Source organism: Apus apus, chromosome 2 (genome assembly GCF_020740795.1).
Source record: "Apus apus isolate bApuApu2 chromosome 2, bApuApu2.pri.cur, whole genome shotgun sequence".
NCBI lineage: Eukaryota > Metazoa > Chordata > Aves > Apodiformes > Apodidae > Apus > Apus apus.
In genome coordinates, this window is record NC_067283.1 from 8,309,881 (window position 1) to 8,330,785 (window position 20,905).

Sequence of the window (20,905 nt, forward strand, 5' to 3'; positions counted from 1 at the left end):
CCTACAGGTTGGTGGTTTGCTCTTTTTTTTTTTTTTCATTCATTCATTATAAATGTACCATTTGGTTTGTTTTAAAACAACAAACATCTCTTTGACTGAGCTGATATGGATGCTCTCCTCTTTGCTGGAAAAGGCATCCAGGCCTTACACTGTCTGCAACAGCTGTTGTGTCTTGAAATGCAGTTTGTGCTGAGCATCTCCAGTAACTCAAACTGCTGTGTCATTTGTGTGAGCACTGGTAACCAGCCTGCACAAGTACCTGCTCCCCACCACCTAATCTGGGAGCACCTTAAAGTGGGGTAGATCCCTTTCCTCCAAAATGAAATGCGAAGTAAAGACTGAACAGAGCAAATCCTGTGCTCCATGTTCTCCTCTGAGACACCACTGGAACAGGGTGCAGAGACTCGGGAACCCCAGCAGGGCAGTGCTCTGTGATAGTTTCTGCTAACTTTTGTTCCCTGCAAATTCACATTTGGAAGCACAGAAAGCAGGACATTCAGAATGCTGTTTTACCTATACTTGGCTCCTTCCTTACGAAAGCAATGTAAGGGAAAGGAGCAAACAACAGCCCAGAAGGAACAAAAAAATCAGTAGAAGGAAAATTGGCTTCATCCTGGCTCCAACCAGGACAGAGTGGAAACCAGAGCCAGTGCTACATCAGCATTTTTCATCCTTATCAAATCTGCACTGTGGGCTGCAGTTCTTCTTGAAGACGTATGTTTTTGAAGGTAGAAGCCCTGGAAATATTAAATTCAAACCTCATTAACTGCACAGGATTTATCTGTGATCCTGCAGACTTCTGTTTTCTCTGGGATGATTCTTATAATTATATAATTTACAAGGAAATTGGAATAGAAGAAATTTTTCTCACTTGCCTTTAGTGACAGACTGTAAACCACTAATCATGCAACAAGGGAACAGCAGCCAGAAACTCAGCCCAGACTTCCTTGAAATAATCTTGGGTTTTACAAAAAAATATAGAGATCTTTTTCTGGACAAGTGTCAGCTGTTTTCATGGAGTGAAATGCAGATGTTTACACGGAACATCTCCACAGCTGAGACATATTATCTAGGATCTCTTTACAGCCTGCCTTCCTTCCTTCCTTCCTTCCTTCCTTCCTTCCTTCCTTCCTTCCTTCCTTCCTTCCTTCCTTCCTTCCTTCCTTCCTTCCTTCCTTCCTTCCTTCCTTCCTTCCTTCCTTCCCTTCCCTTCCCTTCCCTTCCCTTCCCTTCCCTTCCCTTCCCTTCCCTTCCCTTCCCTTCCCTTCCCTTCCCTTCCCTTCCCTTTCCTTTCCTTTCCTTTCCTTTCCTTTCCTTTCCTTTCCTTTCCTTTCCTTTCCTTTCCTTTCCTTTCCTTTCTTCAGAAGACTAATAGGCACTTCAGGGCACAATTTAGCCAGCCAGATGCCTGCTTTGGGGGCGCTGCTTGGTCTGGGCAGATCTGGGTTAGCAGATCAGCTATAGATACTCTGTTTTCACCCAAGGAGACAAGGAAAGCAAACAATGGAAGTATTAGACTTGCAAAGAAAGGACTTCTAAGAAATTATCAAACCCCTTGGTTTCCCACCAGATTGCTTACTGCAGCTATAAGCAGAGCACAGATACTTGCTATTATATATTTATTACACTTTACAGAGCCAGGAAAGCTTTCAACAGGCAGGATGCCATCTGCTTTGCTGAGCAGTTATTTCCTTCCTTCCTATCCCTTTCCAGCTTGTGCCCATGGGGGAAAGTTTAAAATATGTTTGGATCATCTGCAAAGTAAAAAGATTTTCACCCACATAGCAACATTTGCCTGGGTAATAGCAGAATGAAGAGTTTAACGTCACAAGCACTGGCTCAGTGATGAAGAAAAGTTTGTGCAATGAGTAAGGTATCCCCGAGAAGATGTACAATATTTACCCACAGACCAGCTTGCAAAGAAGATTGGATTTAGTATAATTTCCAGTTTAATGCCAAGACTTGCTGCTAATTCTGCTAGCACCCACCTCCATTACTGCAGAAACAATCTTCTCCACATCTGTGAGTCAATGCACTCCCCTGTGACCCTGAAATACAGACTCAGGGTGTCTTGCTAAAATCTGTGGAGTGAAGAACAAATTAAAACACAGGGTTGGCTCATGGGGACTGGAACTTAAACCTGTGAGCAAGCTCTATTAAGTCCAGTAATAGACACCAGTGATACTCAGCCACACAATATAAGTAAAATGGGATGAATAGCTCAACATCAGCTCCAGCACTCCAGCAGTAATAAGCATCATGCTGGGCTCACTGCACTGACTAATCCATAATTTATTTGGCTTCATAAATATCAAAACATACCACAGCTGTTAGTACTTCAGTGCGAAACCCACAAATAATGCTTCAATTATTCAGGAGCTCCTTGCAGGAGCCAGTTAACTGATTCCAAAGTCCAATTTCAGAAGGTATCAATTGCTCAGGAGTTCCAGCAGCACAGTTACTGGCAGGGCCCCTGGGGCTGCTGGCACAGGGAGCTCTGGGAGTACCAACAAGAAGAAATGCCTCTCCCTCAAATATAGCCTAAAGCCTTGAGCCCCAGACAGGGAGCAATCATAGAATAGTTTGGGTTGGAAAGGACCTTAAAGGTCACCTAGAGCCAACTGCCCTGCCATGTGCAGGGACACCTCCCACTAGATCAGGTTGCTCCAAGCCCCATCCAGCCTGACCTTGAACACTTCCAGGGATGGGGCAGTCACAGCTTCCCTGGGCAACCTGTTCCAGTGTCTCACCACCCTCACACTAAAGAATTTCTTCCTAATGTCTAATCTAAATCTCCCATCTTCCAGTTTTAATCCATTACCCCTTGTCCTCTCTCTCACTACAAGACCTTGTAAAAAGTCTCTCCCCAGGTTTCCTGTAGCCCCTTCAGGCACTGGAAGGCCACTAGAAGGTCTCCCTGGAGCCTTGTCTTCTCTAGGCTTAACAACCCAAACTCTCTCAGCCTGTCCTCACAGGAGAGGTGCTCCTGCCCTTTGATTAGCTCTGTGTAAAGCAAGCAGCTCAGTGGCAATGCTCAGAGGGGCTATGTGCTGTCCCCTACAGCCCTTGGAGGGGTCTCTGCTTCAGCTCCTCACTCTGAGGGGATGCCAAAGTGACCATTAAATCAACAGGCCCAAAAGCTTGCGCTCCTAAATTTATTCTCTATGCAGGACACAAGGTTGACTTGCTTAAAAGATGAAGGCCACCAAGTTCAAGTAACCTCTCCAGCAATGAAGCATCACTTGACACCATCCTGAGCTTTCTCTCCTGAAGACACCTCCCTCTTCCAATGGCATTTGGGAGAGGAAGACAAAACCAGAGACTGTGGCTGGCTTCTTGTTGGGTTGAGGTCAGGATTGCAATTATCAGATGGCACAGTGACTAATGCACAGGCATCAGGTCCCATGCACACAGGTCCCTGTCCCTGCTCACACTGCAGATCCAGCCTCTGCTGGGGTTCATACATCTCACCCTCTCTGTTTAAAGCCAAGTTTCCAGGTTGGACTGATTCAATTACAGTGACCTTGTGCTAGTTTGCTGGATGTGATTTATGGACCAATACATTTTTCCACTGGATAAACAAACAAACAAACAAACAACAAAACTGTTTAATTCTAACTTCTGTCCTGTGCTATCCTTCTGCAAAGAGCTGCAAGAGGAAACAAGATGCTTGAAGGAGCAAATGCCATTTCAACAGTGCTCCCCTATAATAAGGTATATACCCAGTGGTCATTTGCTACTGGAAAAAGAGAATCTCAAAGATAATTAGGTATTTGCAGGCTTTGGGAAAACAGACATCCAGCAGGACATCCAGCATGTGTTTCCCTACTGAGAGGAAAGGCTGAGCTGAACTATATGAGACAGCAAAGAAGCCACATGGAAAAACTTGATGGCAAAGCACCAGGGAAAGGAAAGCAGATCTCACTCATTGGGCTCTGCAGGGACAGGAGAAAGCATGGATGATCCTGAGGGACACAGCATCTGACACTTGAAGACAGACTTGCAGAAATGAGAGCTGGGAAGTGATGTCACTAGTCCAGCTTGGTTCACTCCATTGCTCCAGAACTGAGGATCTGTTTTTCTGCATCTCTGAGGTCTGCAGGAGGCTTTTCCAGTCTATAATGGGACCAGAGCACACTCTTGGTGTTTCCACATGGCCAGAGCTGTCAGCAGGCCTCCCAGATCCAGGTCTATAAAGTTCAGCTCTTTTTTGTTAAATCAACAACAGCTTCCTGATCCCATGACTTTTGCAAAACAAACTACACACACACACACACACATAAAAACCCCAAACAAAACAAAACAAAACAAAAAACCCCAAACCCTTTGCACGTCATATTTCTATTAAAGGGTTTGCTGAAGCAGAGTGGGGCCATTCCCTGCAGTAAGGGAAAGGGCAGCCCAGCAGCACCTGCTGCCAGGAAGGCAGGCCCCTGCCAGAGAAAAGCATGAAATTTTCATGCAAATTTCCCACCAGGGTCTCTTGAAAAAGCTCTGGGATTCCCTGCCCTTAATGAATAAATCACTCAGCCTCATTAGTGGAGTCTCCAGCACAAGGGCAGCAAGCATCACCTTTGCTGCTGAGTTGACCAAAGAATTGACATTATCAGAGATAAATATTGCTCTTAAACTTGTGCTGAAGAAGATGTGAAAAACATGTTGGCTCCTAATCTCACATACATTGATGCAACATGGGGATAACTGAGATATAAATGCTGCTCAGGCACCAACTTCAGAAGGATTTTTTTCATCCTTAGTAGGCTAACAAACCATTTCCAAAGCAATGAGTCTCTTTAATGTTTTTTTGGGGTTTTTTTGCTAGTTATAATTGTTCCCCAAATCTTTTGGGAACTGGCATTTTCTTCTAGGATGCCATGTGCATCTGGAGGGAGCTTTTGCATAGTACCAAAAAAACAAAGAAGCTCTGAAAATGGCCTCTTGAAATAGCCCTGATAAATCTAATACAGAGCTGCATGCTCTCCATTTTCATAGCCCAGGGATCAGCCTGGGTCAGCCCCACATGTCTCCAGAGACTTCAGCAATGGTATTGCAGGCTGTCCCCATCCTCCTCAAAACCAGGTGAGCACTGCATGCCCTGCTTCGTGAGAAGTGTCTCAGCCAGTGTCCCATGCACTGGTGTATCCTGGGGTTGGGTGTAAGGCCAGGAGCTCAGGCATCTCCCGTAACACACATCCCATGGCTGTGGTTCAGCCCAGTCCTGCAAAAGCCTTTCTGACTCTGGACTGTGCTTCATAAAGGTCCATAGGCAGGACCTGTGATGCTGCACGAGAGCATGGGTGAAAGAGGGATTGTCTCATCCACTTTGGTGCCTGTTCACAGTCCCCAAGAGGTGAAGTTCCCCAGCTACCGTCTGGCTCTCCCTCCCTCTCTGCCTTCTCACTTCTTTCTCATGATTAAAAGGAAAAGAGGAATAGAAGAACATTTTCTGGAGATGACTCAGGTTTCAGAGCAGCTGAGGGGCTTGTTTTCCTCATCAGGCATTTTGGATGGGACAGTATTTCAGCAAGAGGTCCAGTTCTGAATTCAGCCTTGGCTCTAGATGTATAAAGTGAGCACAGTCCTGGCATGGGGCTTGTATGGAAAGGGAGAAGCAGCATCAACAGTGCTGGTTCAAGAGCAGAGGTCTCGTGTTCCTGGATGTGAATGGTCTTGAGGTCCTCCTAAAGAGGGGGAAGACATTTAGGGTGTGCAAGAGCTCATCCAGGGCATGTTCACACAACTATAAAGTCCCCTCCCCACACACCACAGTGAATAAGCAGGTCAGGGCTCCAGCACTTGATTTACAAAGGACACTGGCCTGCCTTAAGGCATGGGCATTGCCTGGAAAAACCTCACTGGATTTTGAAATCCTCTAAATGCAGCTCTCTGTCACTCCGAGAACAGCTTTACATTTTCATGTATTTGTACATACTAGTGTTGCCTATTCTCCAAGTTCAAGTCATATCCTAGACATTGCTCATCTGCTGAGTGCTCCCAGGCTACAAGGCTTAGGAGTTGGTTCCCACGTATAGAAGCCACAAAATGAGTGTTGGTATATTTGTGCTGTGACCTTTTAAACTTGCAAGTAATAATGTTCTTGAAAGAGAGATGGAGAACATGGAAAAAACAAACCCACCTGCCATGTGTCTCCCCAGACCACTTGCTCCCACTTTAAGAAGAACATCTGGGGGCACCTTCCACATTCAGTCTCTACCACACACTTCAAACAGCGTAAGGTTGAGCCAGGAATTCTCAGCACCTTCTTCCCTGGAAAAGTTTGGTAAATCCAGTGCATGCACACTGAGCCCAGCTGCGTTCAAGGAAAACATAAATATGGAAAGCCAGTACAAGAACTGCAGACTAGTAATTCCCAAGCTTTCAGTTGGTATATGAACATACACAGTTTGTCTGCTTTTAAACTTCATACTCTGCAAAGTACAGCTGCTTTTCTGCATACATCTCTGATAACTTTCACTTCAGCAGGATATAGAGGGAAAGGAGCAAACACCTCTTTTGTCCCCAGCCAAACACTTCCCTATGCACAGTCAGCTGGAGCAGACAAGTATTCTGCTCTTTACAAGTGTCACAGAACCTTCTGTGACTTCCGGATTATGGTTGTTCAACAGGTCAGTTGATCTGGGTTGCCTGGGGAGCTGCCCCTGCTGCTGAGACCAGCCATGTCCAGCACTGCCAGTCCCACAGGTGTCATGGTTTAACGCTGGGATGGCAATTAAATGCCTGACAGATGCTCTCTGTTAACTCCTCTCCCTTCCCAGGAAGGGAAAGGAAAGGGATTAAGGGAGAGAGACTTAGGGGTTGGAAACTAAACTATACAGCTTTGATGAAACAATAATGATGAAAAGAAAAATAATGAAATATGTGCAAATATATACAAACAGACACAAATGCAGTATCATGTTCCCCCTCAATAACGCTCACAGGGTGTCCTGGAAAAGTCCTGGACTCAATTCCTGGAGTCAGCGGCAGACACGAGTTGGGTGCAAGAACACAGGGATTCACAAACACACTGATCAGGATCAAAGGCAGATGAATGAACGGAATCCTTTCAGGACACTGGCCATGAATGAAGAGAGCTTGACCCTCGTGATCCCTCAGTTTTGTCACAGGTATGACATGTACGGGATGAAACAATTTGTTTGGTCAATTTTGGTCTGGTCACCTGTCTGGTCTGCTCCCCTCCCCAGGGAGGGTCATAAGTGTGACCCCTTTCATTCCTTTTGTTTCCAGAGCATAAGATCATTTTCAGAACCAAGACTGTGATTCTGCAATCCATTCTCCAGCTGTAACAATAAACATTATCAGTCCTAGAAGCAGACACTGGCTGAGAAACATGGCAATGATTTCAGCAAGTGCTGCCACTTAGAAGAGACTTAACTGAGAAGTAAAATCACTAGAAAGAAAATTGGATCTAATCCTGGCTCAAACCAGGACTGTGGGGCTGCTGCCAGCTGTGCTGTTAGCATCCCGCTTCCCAACATGGCCAGGAACACTTGGAGTCATGAAAAAAAATACCTGTTCCAGCACCATTCCTGTTTTTGGAGAAGCACCAGGCTAAGATCCATGCTAACTTCCCCCGTCATGCTGTGGTGCAAAACCTTGTGATTCAGACTCTGAAACAAACTGAGTCATATAAGCAAAAAGTTCCTCAAGTAGCTAATGGAGCCCTCAGGATCTGCTGAAGAGGTGTGGTGGGTGTTTAGCTGGATGTTGAGTTTTTTGAGAAGACAAAGGAATGACAGAGTTCAGTTCTACCTGCTCGCAAGTTGTTTCACCTCTGTAATTACTGCTTCTGGGATACTTCTGCTCCTTGAGCCTGGAGCAAATTGTGCCTGCATCCCTACAGATGGTAGATCCCAAAATGTTGTACCAGGAGTCAGGCTGTTCCAGGAGCCAAAGGGATCCTGAAATTGTCTCCTGCTTGTTGCACCCAAATTTCCCCCTTCTACACTTCACCAGCTTGCAGTGGTGGAACACAGAGGTGTGGCTCATGAGGTCCTGGGGACATCACAGGGACAAAAGCCACAGCAAATCCAGCTCAGCTTGAAGTAGGAGCTGATGCTTTGCCTTTGGGCCATCCTTCCCTGCAAGCAGAACCACTTCATCCTGGTTTCCATGAGAGCAATCAAATTAGATGTTCATCCAGAAACTACAGAACATTTTACAGCTGCAAATCACAATTGTGTGAGACAGATAATTAGGCAATCAGAACAATTAGATGTTAGGACATAATGTCTAGAAGTGAAGACGAAGAAGAGAAGACGGGAAAATTCTTGCAGGGTTTTTTTCTCTGCAAGATTTTAAAATGGTGTTGATCATGGAGCAAGCAGCTGGTGAGAAGGGAGGAGACACTTAGCTAGAGACTGTAAGTTTTCTTAGGCAGGGCATCCAAAAATTAATACCTGCCCCTGTGAAAATGAAGTGGGATTTTCTTGTTGGTTGATTTTGCTCATCAAAATAATCAAACAAAAACCTACAGAGAAAACTAATGACACGTTATTTGGCTTTGGGACCTTTAAGTTACTTTTGCAACCTTAACATTTGGATACTGTGGCAAGCCAGAGCCACAGCTCAGAGCATGGTCTTGCCTCGGGGCATCTCCCTGGGGAGTCACATTTCCTATCAGGCTGCAGCAGCCTCTTCTGGGGGATAAAATTTACTTTGTCTGCCTGGGGGTTTTTGTGTCTCTCATGCCTTGGACGTGCCTGACAAAAATGTGCTCTTAACACAAGAGGATAAAACTGATCACAGAGTCTTTTTTGGTCTTCACTTTTTCCAGGCTGTTAATTTCCTCCTTTGCACAAGAGCTCAAAGGTGATCCCTGGTTTGGAACAAACCTCTGCATCCTCTGCAACTTCTGCTCACCTCTGCCCTGTTGCCTTGTTAAACCAGCCTTTCCAAGCTCTTCGTTCCACCCTCAACAGGGGAAAAATCAGAAGGGCTTTTCTGGTTTTCACTGGCTCTTTTGGGTTTTGCCCTGGAAGAATCCCTGATATTTGGAAAGGGGCTGGACACAGACTGTCACTGCAGCACATCCCCACCAACGGGACCCCAGTGTAAGAGCCATGGATCTCATCTGTCCTCCTGCCACACCAACCTCCAGGCTGAGCTGAAATAATCCCTGCTTAATCCAGCAGGCAGCTAGAAAACCATTATGAAGATTCACTTCCCTCTTTCTGTGTTTGCTGGCAGAGCAAAGGGGATGTGCAGGCAGCTCTCACTTTTCTCTCCCCATGCCTGCTCCTCAGACCCTTCTGTGACTGCTATTGTTTTATGTTTTACCTTCACTCTCTTGCATTTAGCCCAGCCAAAACTCACTTTTAATTTTGCTTTACAAAAATTCTTCAAAATCTTTGGTTGGGGGCTCACCAGCATTTCAGGGACATAGCACCTTCTAAGCAAATCTGTCCATCCCTTTCTGCCCCTCATATGGCTCAAATCTTGCCCAAATTTCAACATACACCATAAGACACTCCCCTCCTATTTGATACTTGCCTTTTTATTACTATTGTTACATACAAGTGCCAACCATGTCTGGGTTTCCTCTGGGATCCCTTGTCACAATCAGGTTTTACAATGACAGTACACTTTCTCAGGTGCCCATTGACACAATTCTTTTTTTGAGTGAGAATTTGAGCAAGGGAGTTTAGATGAGCTGATAATAGAAACCAGCCAGCTGTGAAAGCTGGATCTACAATCTCAACCTGAAGGCCACAGCCCTGCAAAGATTACAGCATGGCTCTGCCTCTGATTGCTGTAAGAATAGCCATCTTATTGTCTACATCTGCTGCAATTTCATTACTAGATGAAGGATGCTTCTGTTACATATGAAAGGGGAAAAAAACCCACACCACTGAAACCCACACCTCTCATCCTGCCTTATGCACTTACGAAATGAGGACGTTATTACAGAAGAGAGGAATGAAGCTCCAGTGCTGATGCTCTGTCTTGCTGAGGGTTTACAGAGTGGTAATTAAGAGAAGCACTTTCTGCCTAAGAGAGCTCTTCTGCTGCAGAGGAACAAAAAAACATTTCTGCTTGTTTTAATCAGGCATTGATGGATGGTGTTAATCAGTTACGTTAACGTGTGTCAGCATCCTCCTCGTGCTGCAGCTCTGCAGATCTCCTGTAGCTGTTGGATAACCTGGCCCACTCGCTTTCAGCCTGGACCACATAACTGGGAAACCTGCAGCAATGTCAGTGGACACAGGATGGGGTCCTTTTTGGATCTATTTGCTGTTATTTGTTTACACATTTCCAGCATGGTTTTGAAACCCCTGCCACTTCACAGACTTTAAACCCTGGAGTCTCTGTGCACACACAAACGAAGGAAAACCCCTTCCCCAGGTGAGGCTGGCCCTCCCTGTGGGCATAAATCACCAGAGCAAATTTCAAGGCACGTTACTCAAGCTGGACACATATTTGCAGCAGAGGCGGATTTTATGTGCTGAGTGTTTCTTTCCCAGATGGTCCTTGTCCAACTCTATGAGCAGCCTGGCTTCAGGAGGCTGCAGAGAAGACACCAGGAGCAGTGCAGTGCTTCAAAGGTCACCACAGTGCCAGGAACATTCATCCCCAGGACACTGGGAACTCCACTTCTCTCCATATAGCAGGTGAGGAAGCAGAGCATGGTGAGGACAAACAGCTTTGTGCTATGTTCAAACCCAGCAGTACCAGCTGCACTGAGTGAGGTGACCTGGGAGGACTGGGGATGAGTAGGGTTACTCACCACGAAATGGCAGGACCACATTTAAAACAGTCTTCAGTGTTCCAGCCTGTGATGGACATCGGGGCTCAAGCCAAAATCTGCTGAAGGTCATTGAATCCTTCAGAGCTTTCCATCTGTTTGGACTCTTTTGAGATTGGGTATAAAAACGAATGTAAAAAGCACTAAATTGTGACTGATAGGAGTAACATCTACTGTGCTTGAGAGCAAATGGTGAGGAAATGTTGGGAACAGCACAGACTTGGGGACCTGAAACCCAAACACCTAATCCTGCTCCTCATCTGTTCATGCACAGCACTATTCTTGCAGGATTTGAGGGGGTTGGAGCCAAGGAAAGCTGTGAAAGTGCAGAGACAACGAGAGAAAGCTGAGCCTCCTTCTTCAGAAAATACTTCTTTTGCAGTGTGTGGTTCTGGATTCCAGCAGAAGTTGGAAACACTTTGCTTGTCCTCCTGCTTGCCCAAAATCAGCAGGGAACTTTCTACAGCATCTGCCTCCCTGGGACACCATGGACAGCTTTCATTTTATTTTCAGGCATGTCTTTAAAGTGCAAGGAGAGAGAACAGCCCCTGGAGGTGCTTCAGCAGAAGGGGAAGCTGGGTGCCAGAGGCCAAGCGTGGTGTACGGCGCTGGTGGGGTGCAAACACATACCCTGTGATCCCTCATCCTGCTGGTGCCAGAGCTCAGAGCCACGGCTGCAGGGGAGCAAAATACAGGAGAAAATAGTGTTTATTTGAGTGAAAAAGAGCTATCCAAGGAGACATATGTTCTTTTGAAGAGTGGGGCAGGAAAAAACCGCAGGGGTCTTGCTTTAGTGCACTGCTCTTTGCCAAAGGCACCGTTCAAAGGAAGAAAAAGGGCTGCTGGAAAGCAGAAGCTGGGCAGCCCAGGCACCAGGTGAGTGCCAGGAGCAGTTCTGCATCACCCCTTAAGGCAAGGGAAGGATTTTGGAAAGGACTGGGATTTTGGAAAGCATTATCCTTCCCACTGCTCCACTACCAACCAACTTCAGCAGCAGGCAGAGAGAAAAATTCAGTGATTTGTTGAAGGTGGACTTGAGGTGGCTGGGTTGTGTCCTGGTGCAGGTGCTGGGAGCATGAGGTGGTCCTGGCAGTGCCTGCCTGTACACGCTGCTGGTTTGGAGCAATATCTGCCTGGCCCAGTTTGCTGCTGGGGAAAGACCCACATGCCCTCCTCCAAAACAGGGTGCTAAGGGAGCTTAGATACTGCAGTGATCTGTTCGGATGTAAGTAAAGGTAGAACAGACTGAAGAAAGAAGAGAGGCATCATTCCTGAATCTGGGCATGCCAAACTGCAAAGCTCTTAATCATGCACTAAGGAAGTTCATAAATGCATGGACAGCTTGCAGATCAGCCCCTATGCCACATGGTTACAGCTCATCAGCATCATGACTGCCATGGGAAATGGAAAAATGCAGATAAAGAGCAGAGTCGGTATCTCAAAGGGGCTGGATTTGTGACTACTTGGTTGAATTTTTCAAGAAGTACACGAGAGAGACACCAGGGTAGTAGAAAAAGAAACAGCAGAAAAATGTTCACACAGGTTGAGTGTTGGTTGGTTTGCATCAGGCTTTAATGGGACAGCTTCTACTTACCATGAAGGAAAAGTACACACAAACCTCAGGGTGGTTTTGACTTTTAACCAGGTTTACGGAGACCACGGGTCACACCATTGCCATGTTGACTTATACAAGCCCACAAGAACTGCAGATGGCTTCCCTAGCCAGCCTCCCAGGCAGCAGATTGTGCAAGTCTTGCCTTTTCCCCCAGCCTGGGACAGAAGATCATCCAAAGCTCTGGGCTAGAGAAGGCTGATACTAAATACACCTGTTAGGACTTTCTGTGTCTCTGGCTGTGACAAAGGAGGCAGCATGCTGTCCCCAGCCTGCAGCTGCACAGCAAAATGCAGCTTGTTGGGAGGCAACTGAACTGTAAGCACCAAGTGCTAAGGCTGCACGTGTCCTTCCCAGGGACAAGGGACAGGGCAGCAAGAGGGACTCACATTTGCCAGATTTTTAATATTCTGCTGCAAAGTGCTCCCATGAAAGAGTTTAATAGAGGCTACAACCTGGAAACATGAGAACAGCTGAGAACAACCTTTGCTTTTATGTAAAGTGTAAACAAAGCAAAAAAAACCTTCAAAAAAGCAGCAGCAAACAAGTCCAAGGTTACTGGCAAATAAATGTGATTTTAAATCTGAATTTCTGACTCTCTTTTTCCTCTTTTTAAACCAAGGTTGGATCTCAGAGTTATTGCTTAGATTACAGTCTTGCTCTGAAAGAGGATATATCTACCTCTCTGTGCCAGCAACAAAAATGTTGCTATTCACATCTCATTGGAGGTGTCAGAAAAAAAGTAAGTGCCTTCTGTAAATAAACTGCCTCAATAATTAATTGCCAGCACAGACAGCACAATAGAAAAGCTTCAGAAATAAGCTATTGCAAGTATAATTTCAAAATAACAGTGCCTGAATAGCTTTTGAAAAAACCTTCAAAAAGCAGACCCTGAATTTCAAAGAGAGGTAAAACACCACTAATCAACTTGTCTCTGCTTTCTCAATGGGAGGTCTCAGCCTATCCCACCTCAGGTGGGGCAGCACACAGCCCAGAAACAAGCCCTCTTCAACAGCCCCTGGTTGGCAAAGAAAAAAAGGGGTTCAAAGTAGCAGGGATGAGTAAGCAATGGCACAGTCATGAGGAACAGAGAAGAAGAGAGAGGAAGACGTGGTGGGTGGATGCATGGAAGGATGGATGGATGGATGGATGGATGGGTGGATGTGGTCCATGAACATGGTCAGTGAGAAATGCCATCACACGGAGAGAGCAGCCACATGACAACCACAATCATCCTCTGCCCAGGTAAGTTTCCTCCAGCAGCAATAAGAAGAAGAGGATGGTGAGGAAGGCAGGACCTCTTTAGCCCCAGTCAGGGAGTATAAACATTATCTGCACCCTCCTCTGAAAAGTACGACATTCAAAAGACTAAACCGGGCTGCCACATGCTTGGTCGCAACAGAAGAGTATCTCAACAATCTATCCCTCAAACCACAGAACCACAGATACATCACAAGCTGTCAAGAGAGCAGGCAGGTGAGACACGTGGTGCAGATTTGATGCAGGGCAAGGTACCGGCATGATTACATACATGGCTGTGTAGAGGTACATCCAAAAGCCAGAATTTATGAAAAGAGGTACAAAAGGGAAGGACATGGGGTGGTAGATTTCCCAAGCCTACAAGTGGTTAAGACCTATTCGGACAATGTCCTCAACATACTTTAACTTTTGGTCACCCCTGAAATAGTCAGGCAGTTGGACTGGATGATCATTGTAGGTCCCTTCCAACTGAAATATAATCTTCTTCTCCTCTCCTCTCCTTTCCTCTTTTCTATCTCATCTCCTATGTTTTAGGACAATTCAAAACTCATTTTGTCACCGTTTGACTCAGGTCTGACAACAATGCTCTCGATCCCCTTCCCCTCCCACCCAGGTAGGGAATGAGAGAGAGAAAAAGAGAAAGACTTGGCTGGATTGAAAACTAAACCACACAGCTTTAATTAAACACTAATGATATAAGAAAATATATACCATTATATTCAGATATGTTCAGATATGAGCAAAAGCCTCTTGCCTCCCCCCAGCCCCAGCAACTCCCACAGCACTCCCCTGAGCTGGAGCAGTTCCGAGAAATCCCAGAGATGCTGCTGGAGAGAGCTCAGAGTGATGAGGGTCAGGAGAGCTCGAGCCTAAGGGTCTACGGTGCTGGATGGACGGAGTCCTCTCCAGACACTGGCCATGGACGGAAGAGAAGGGAAGAAGAAACAGGAAGGAAGTTGTCTTCTGTGATCTCTGACCTTCCTCTGAGCTTACATAGATATATGGAACGGAATATCTCTGCCTAATTTTGCTGTCTGTCTAACTCAGCCTCCCACAGGGGGGGTCATAGGTCTCCCCGTAGTGTCTGAGCCAGCAGAGTGAAGGTACGACCTTGAAGACCCAGCAGTTAGAAAAATGTTCCAATGTTTTATCAGCTCTAGCTAGAAGAGAGTGTTGCTAGTTAAAAGAAAGCTCACTGAAGGAAAAAAAAAAAAAGTCAGTAAAAGGAAAACTGGCTTCATCCTGGCTCAAACCAGGACACATTTTAAGATAACATTAGGAAGCAGGGGAAAGATGACAGTGGAAGGAGGCAGAGAGGAGAAAATGTAAATAGAAACAGAAGACAAAAATACAAAAAAGACAAAAAGGAAAACATCCAAGTGAAATTTATAATTCCCATATAAATGAAAAAAGAGGTAATGATGCACATGGAACTAATGAAATTATCCTGCAGACTGACTGCTAGCTAATGAAATCGCTTACTTAGCAGACATTCACTGAGCTGCAACTGGCATTTCACTGCATTTGCATTAGCCAAAACTCCTCCTGTCAGCGGTGAGAAAAATGCCACAGGGGTAGAGCAAGCCAGTTTGACTTTGCACTGTACCCAGCAGGAAGTGCAGCCTGATGCAGAGGCTAGCCAAGGCACGGGGTCAGGGCTGAGGCTCAGCTCTGAGCAACGCCTGGGAGGGGTCAGAGCCCCCAGCCCCAGTGCAGTGCTGCTGGCACAAGCACCATGGTGTGAAGCCCTCTGAGAAAAGGCCACTCTCTACACATGGCATGGTGAGGGGTTGAGAGGTGTCACATTTACAGTTTTTCAGTGGCTGCAGATCAGCGTGCTCTGCTTGTGAACAAGGGAAAGTGTTCTTCTGACCTGACAACCCCACTCATGAGAGGTGAAGCACAGAAGTCAAAACAAATTTCTTCTGGTTCATGGGCAGTCAAGCAGGACTATTTTTTGGCTGGAGATTCATGATTTAGCAATTTTCCTGAGGACAGTTAAGCTGTATTAGGATACAGCTCTCCGTGACTGTATGCTGGTAGCTCTAGGACAACAGATCAACACCCCTCCCTCTTTGCACACACCCAGGGTGCCTTTCTTACCCTGAAAGTGTGATGGACTCCAGACAAAATGTTAAGGTACTTCAGTTTTTAAACAGTTATAAATTTTGGGTTTTTTTCTTCTGGAAGCACCAAAAGACAGAGATTGGCATCACCTGCAGAAGACCTCCTAGTGGTTTGAGCCAGGAACAGGTGTGGATAGCAATGAGCTATGTTGGGAAGCCCCAGAATTAGATGGGGAAACTGTCCTGCAGCCCATCCAGTCTTAGATCCTGCTAGTGCACATCTCCAATATCACCATGGTGAAGCTAAAAGCAAATGTCCTGTGTGGAACCACATCTGTGTTTTCTCCTTTCTAGGGTATTTCACAGTCTCTGTCACTCAGCACATCGATGGGCACAATGAAATAACACAAATCACAGCTTGACAGCATTCAGATGGGCAGCAGAGCCTTCAAAAATCCTCCAGGGAGCAATCCCCCTAATGGCAATTACTGCTTTTTAGATAAGGATTAGAGGTTAATGGTAGAAAAGTACCTACACAGGAGCTGACAGCTGCTGTTATGGAAAACTGTCCCCTCTGGTTTGCTTCAGTTTGGTTTTAAGGAGCCTTTGGGAGCACAGTATTGTCATGATACTGAAGTTCAGCCACAGATAAGTGCTGAATCACACCAAATGTTTCCTTTAAAAGGGAACTTCACTCATGATTTTAGAGACACATGGGATTCGGTAATTTTTTCTGAATTTTAATCAGATAATATACATGTTCCCTTATCAAATGATGTAACTCTTAATCAATGCTTAAAGCTTTAAAATATGTACATTTTTCATGGTTTTGCGTTTTTTCTATACTTTGCAGCTAAATTAGAAACAACCAGAAAACTTGACTGAAAAGCTCTTTGTTGTCTATTTTTGTGCATCTACCTGCATTAGGATTCAAGGTAAAACATTCAGCAAAGTTCAGCAGCATCTGGAACCCACTGCGTCCTGGTTTGAGCCAGGATGAAGCCAGTTTTTCTTTTGCTGATCTTTTTTTTTATTTCAGTGAGCTTTCTTCAACTAGCAACTGCATGTTCTGCTAGGTTGATAAGACACTGGAATGTTTTTGTAATTGCTGGGCTCTCAAGGTCGTGCCTTTGCTCTGCCGGCTCAGACACTACGGGGGGATTTGTGGCCCCCCCCCGTGGGCGGCTGGGTTAGACGAACAGCAAAACTGGCCAGAGATATTCCATTCCATATATCTACGTAGGCTCAGGGGAAGCTCGGACATGACAGAAGAAAACTTCCTTCCTTCCTGCTTTGCTCTCTTGCCTCTTCGCTTCGCCTCTCTGTCTGCTTTCCTTCTTCTGTCTTTTTCTCTTTCTTTCGTTCGTGGCCGGAGTCTGGGAAAACACCATCTGCCCATCATCATCGACCCATCAACCTCAAGCCCTCCTGACCCTCGTAACTCTCTGCCTTTCCCCAGGAGCAGCTTCGGGATTCCTTGGAATTGTCTCATCTGAGGGAAGTGCTGTGGGAGTTGCTGGGGGTGGGGGGAGGCGAGAGGCTTCTACCACACCTTTGTATAATCACTATATATATATATATATATACACTCTTATATCACGTATTAGTATTACAAATAAAGTTGCACGGTTCAGTTTTTAATCCAGCCAAGTCTCTCTCTCTTTTTTTTCTCTCTCTCCTTCCCTACCTGGGTGGGAGGGGGAGGGGATCAAGAGCATTGTTGTCAAACTGAGTCAAACGTTGACACACTGAAAAGGCTGAGGCAGCCTCGAAATCCTGATCCCACCACACAAATGCCCCACAGGAGCAAATATCTTTCAGGGAGTGATCATTACATCAGGGCTCAGAGGATGTACCTCCAGAACAGACAACATAACAGACCCCATGATGAACCACAGGCAGGAGCATTCCAGTTTCCCAGATATGTTCTTATATCTGTCTATACGCACTGCTTAAAAAAAGTCCTTTTCTAACACCAAAATAATTGCTTCTGTGTTACCCAATCAGTGCTGAATAACCACCCCTAAATCTACTGCATCTTCATGGCTGGTGAAACAATCCCCATCTATAAAAGCCAAAAAAAGGTCTTTGGGACAAGAGTGACAATATTAAAATGAAAGACCAATGAGTCCAAGCTCTGCTCCAAAGATTAGCTGCAGCATTGCCCAGCAAGGGAAACAGTCTCCACTTCCCACAGATCAATGTTTCTTCAATCCCAACCCTTCAAGGTCAGCTAAAGTTTTCAAAACATACTTGACAAAAGTTGTGCAGCTTTAGCAAGCAGCCACCTCTCCGGGGCCCTGGCTCATCTGAATAGTGTGCTGTAACCTTCAGCCTGTCTTGATGTCTGATTCCCTGCTTGGATCCTATTATCATTACTCACTGGGGAGACCAGGTATGTTTGAAGCAAGCCAAGCCTTCCAGCTTGTCAGCTCTGAAATATGTTGTCTCAGGCTGCCCAAGCTCTTGTTATTCCTTATTCAGCATGTGGGCTAAGGCTACCTACAGCTTTCACCCTTTTTGCTGCACAGATGGGTTTATCTTTTGACCACTGCCATTTATAAAGAGGGAAGAGATGTCTGCAACGTCAGCCACATACAGCCTTTAGCCTTGAAAACACAAGGTTATTCAGGATTGTGGTGCCTCAGAAGTGATGAAGGGAGGGTTGTGTGGTGAAATCTGGCAGTAAAGCCAGCTCAGACTTGCTGCTGGTCAGCAGCTGAATGTGCTTCTCTAATTCATCGCAATTTGTTTCCTTTGTATCTTTGGTCACCCATTTGTCACTCCCTCCCTATCTCATCTCACAGTGCATCTCTAAGAAAGGAAGGGTTGCTGTCAAATGAAAGCATCATCACCTGTGCCCTCACCAGCACGTGTCCTCCTGATGGTGGGCCACCAGATCTGGGATTCTGCAGCCTCGTGCCTCCACCTCTGTGACAGAGCACATCTGAGATGCACACCACCTTGCACCAGCACCGCAGCACCTGAAAGAGATGCAGGCACAGCAAGACACCACTGTGCCTGGATGTCTCAGGGCTTCAGAGCACAAGCTGACGTGCAGCTACCAGTAGGGCTGGGAGAGGGGGGCAGGCTCTCTCTGACTGCCTCTGGTATGGGCAGCCCTGCTGGCACCCTCCTCCAGAGCCACTGGCACTGACTGTCCCCAAAAGGGACAATGAGTGAGATAGCCTCTGATGGGGACCTGGGCTGATGCCCCTGTCCCACAGTGTCAGAGCTGTGTGTGATCATTGCACTCTGGCAAATGCACATTTGATGGTGGTGAAGCCAAAAAGGAAGATGTGCTTGATGCAGGAATGAGCAGCAGTCCTGGGAGCACATCTGATCTCCCACATCCAGGTATATGCCTTGGGGGCAGCCAGGCACCAGGCTGGAGGGAGATCTGGGTGGTGTTACCATCTCCAGCCCTGGTACAGGCTCAAGGAGAAATAGTATTTGGACACCTGAGGTCCAGGCTGTCCTACCTGGACCCCACTTTACACATGGGTACCTAGACCCCACTTTTACACTTAAAGACCTGAGGTCCAGGCTTCCCTGGGCTGCCTCTGCAGGAGAGGGGTGCAATCAGGAGAAATCAGTTTGTGCTACAACTTGAGTCAACTCAGGCCCTCAAGCTGAAGTGAGAGCTTCCAGCTGGTGGAATGAGGCTCTCCTGAGCATGCAGGTGCTGAAAGCCAAGCCAGGGAGGCACTGTGTTGTTATGAGGATGGTCACAAGACTGGTGCACCAGGATAGGAGTACCTGCCACAGAGAGAGGGTGACCCAGAGAAGGATCCCTGAGGAGGGTGAGCAGGCCCAGGGACATGGAACAAGGATGTCATCACTCTGTGACACGGTGTCACTGTTGTCCTGGCTGCAGTGAGAGCTGCCACGAGATCACTTCATTGCAGGTTGTAGGAGGAAAGCTGCACTTCCCTACAGCAAAAAACCAGATCCTCTCCTTGCATACCTCGGCTGGGAAACATGCCCTTTATAAAGAAGTCTTAGGAGAAGAAAAGCCCTTTACTACCAATGCCTGTTTCCCTCGCATTTGCTTTAAAACCTCATGTAAGCCTTTCCCCGGCTGAGCGCTCAGCCAGCGCTCCATCTAGTGGAACTCTCCTGGAAAGTGCCACCACCGGGAGCACAAAGACCCCTGAGACCAGAGCTGAGACACACGAAGGGTGTGACACAGAGAAGGCTTCAGGCCAGCCATCACACAACCTTCACCTTGCTGCTGGGGTCAAAGGACACAGGCAGCCAAGCTCTGACCTTCGTCTCTGCTGCAACACCTGCAGATGCTCTGGGAAGGATGCTCACGAGAGCTGGCAAAAGCAAAGCAGGAATTAAGATTTTCCCAGTTGTGTAGCTTTAAATGTCTTCACAAAACCACAGAACGTGCAGAGCAGGTGATCCTGGTCCATCTCGATGCAGGTAAACTGCAAACCATGTGCTGCTTGAGTTCAGGCAAGAATTTGAGTGGAAAATTCTCCATTTTCCATGAATGTGCTCCAGTGAGTGGTCAATGCCTGCTCCTTCCCTCCCATTTCTGGGATGCACCTCCCTACTGAATGCAGCCCCTAATTTGTAATTTTCCTTTTTTTTTTTTTTTTTTTAATCTTGAAAAATATATAATTAGACCAAAAAGGAAGTCTCTCAGCCCAGGGTAAAAACAGAGTATTTGCAACTCACTGGCTGCTCTATAACTTCACCTGTCATACTAAGTACCAAACAAACAGGTTAAAGACCACAACAGCCACTTTGCCTATCCCTCTAAAAATAGAAAATAACCAGAAGAAATCACATGAGGAAGAGAGGGAGACTAAGATGTGGGGTTACTGATATTTTATCTAAGCAAGGTTTATGCCATCATTCTTCATAAGTCCATGTGTTGATATTCTTGTCTGTCATCCTCCCTTTGTAGCCCAATCAGCTCCCTGACCCACTGGTCAGGGTTAGCAGGGATAACAGTCCCAAAGATACGTGCTGTGAGTTGTGTGAAAAAGGGTGTTTGCCTCAAGTAGCAGCCTTAAATGTCCTCACTGAAGACTAAACATTTACGGCACACCTGTGAAGTTACACATGAGAAAGTCCTGGAAAGCAGGTGGTGTTTGCTTTGCTGTTCTAGAAACTGTTTCTTTCTTGTGGAGTGAACAGAGAGATGAGAGTAGCTCTCATTTGGCTGAGTATCATCATTCTAGCTCT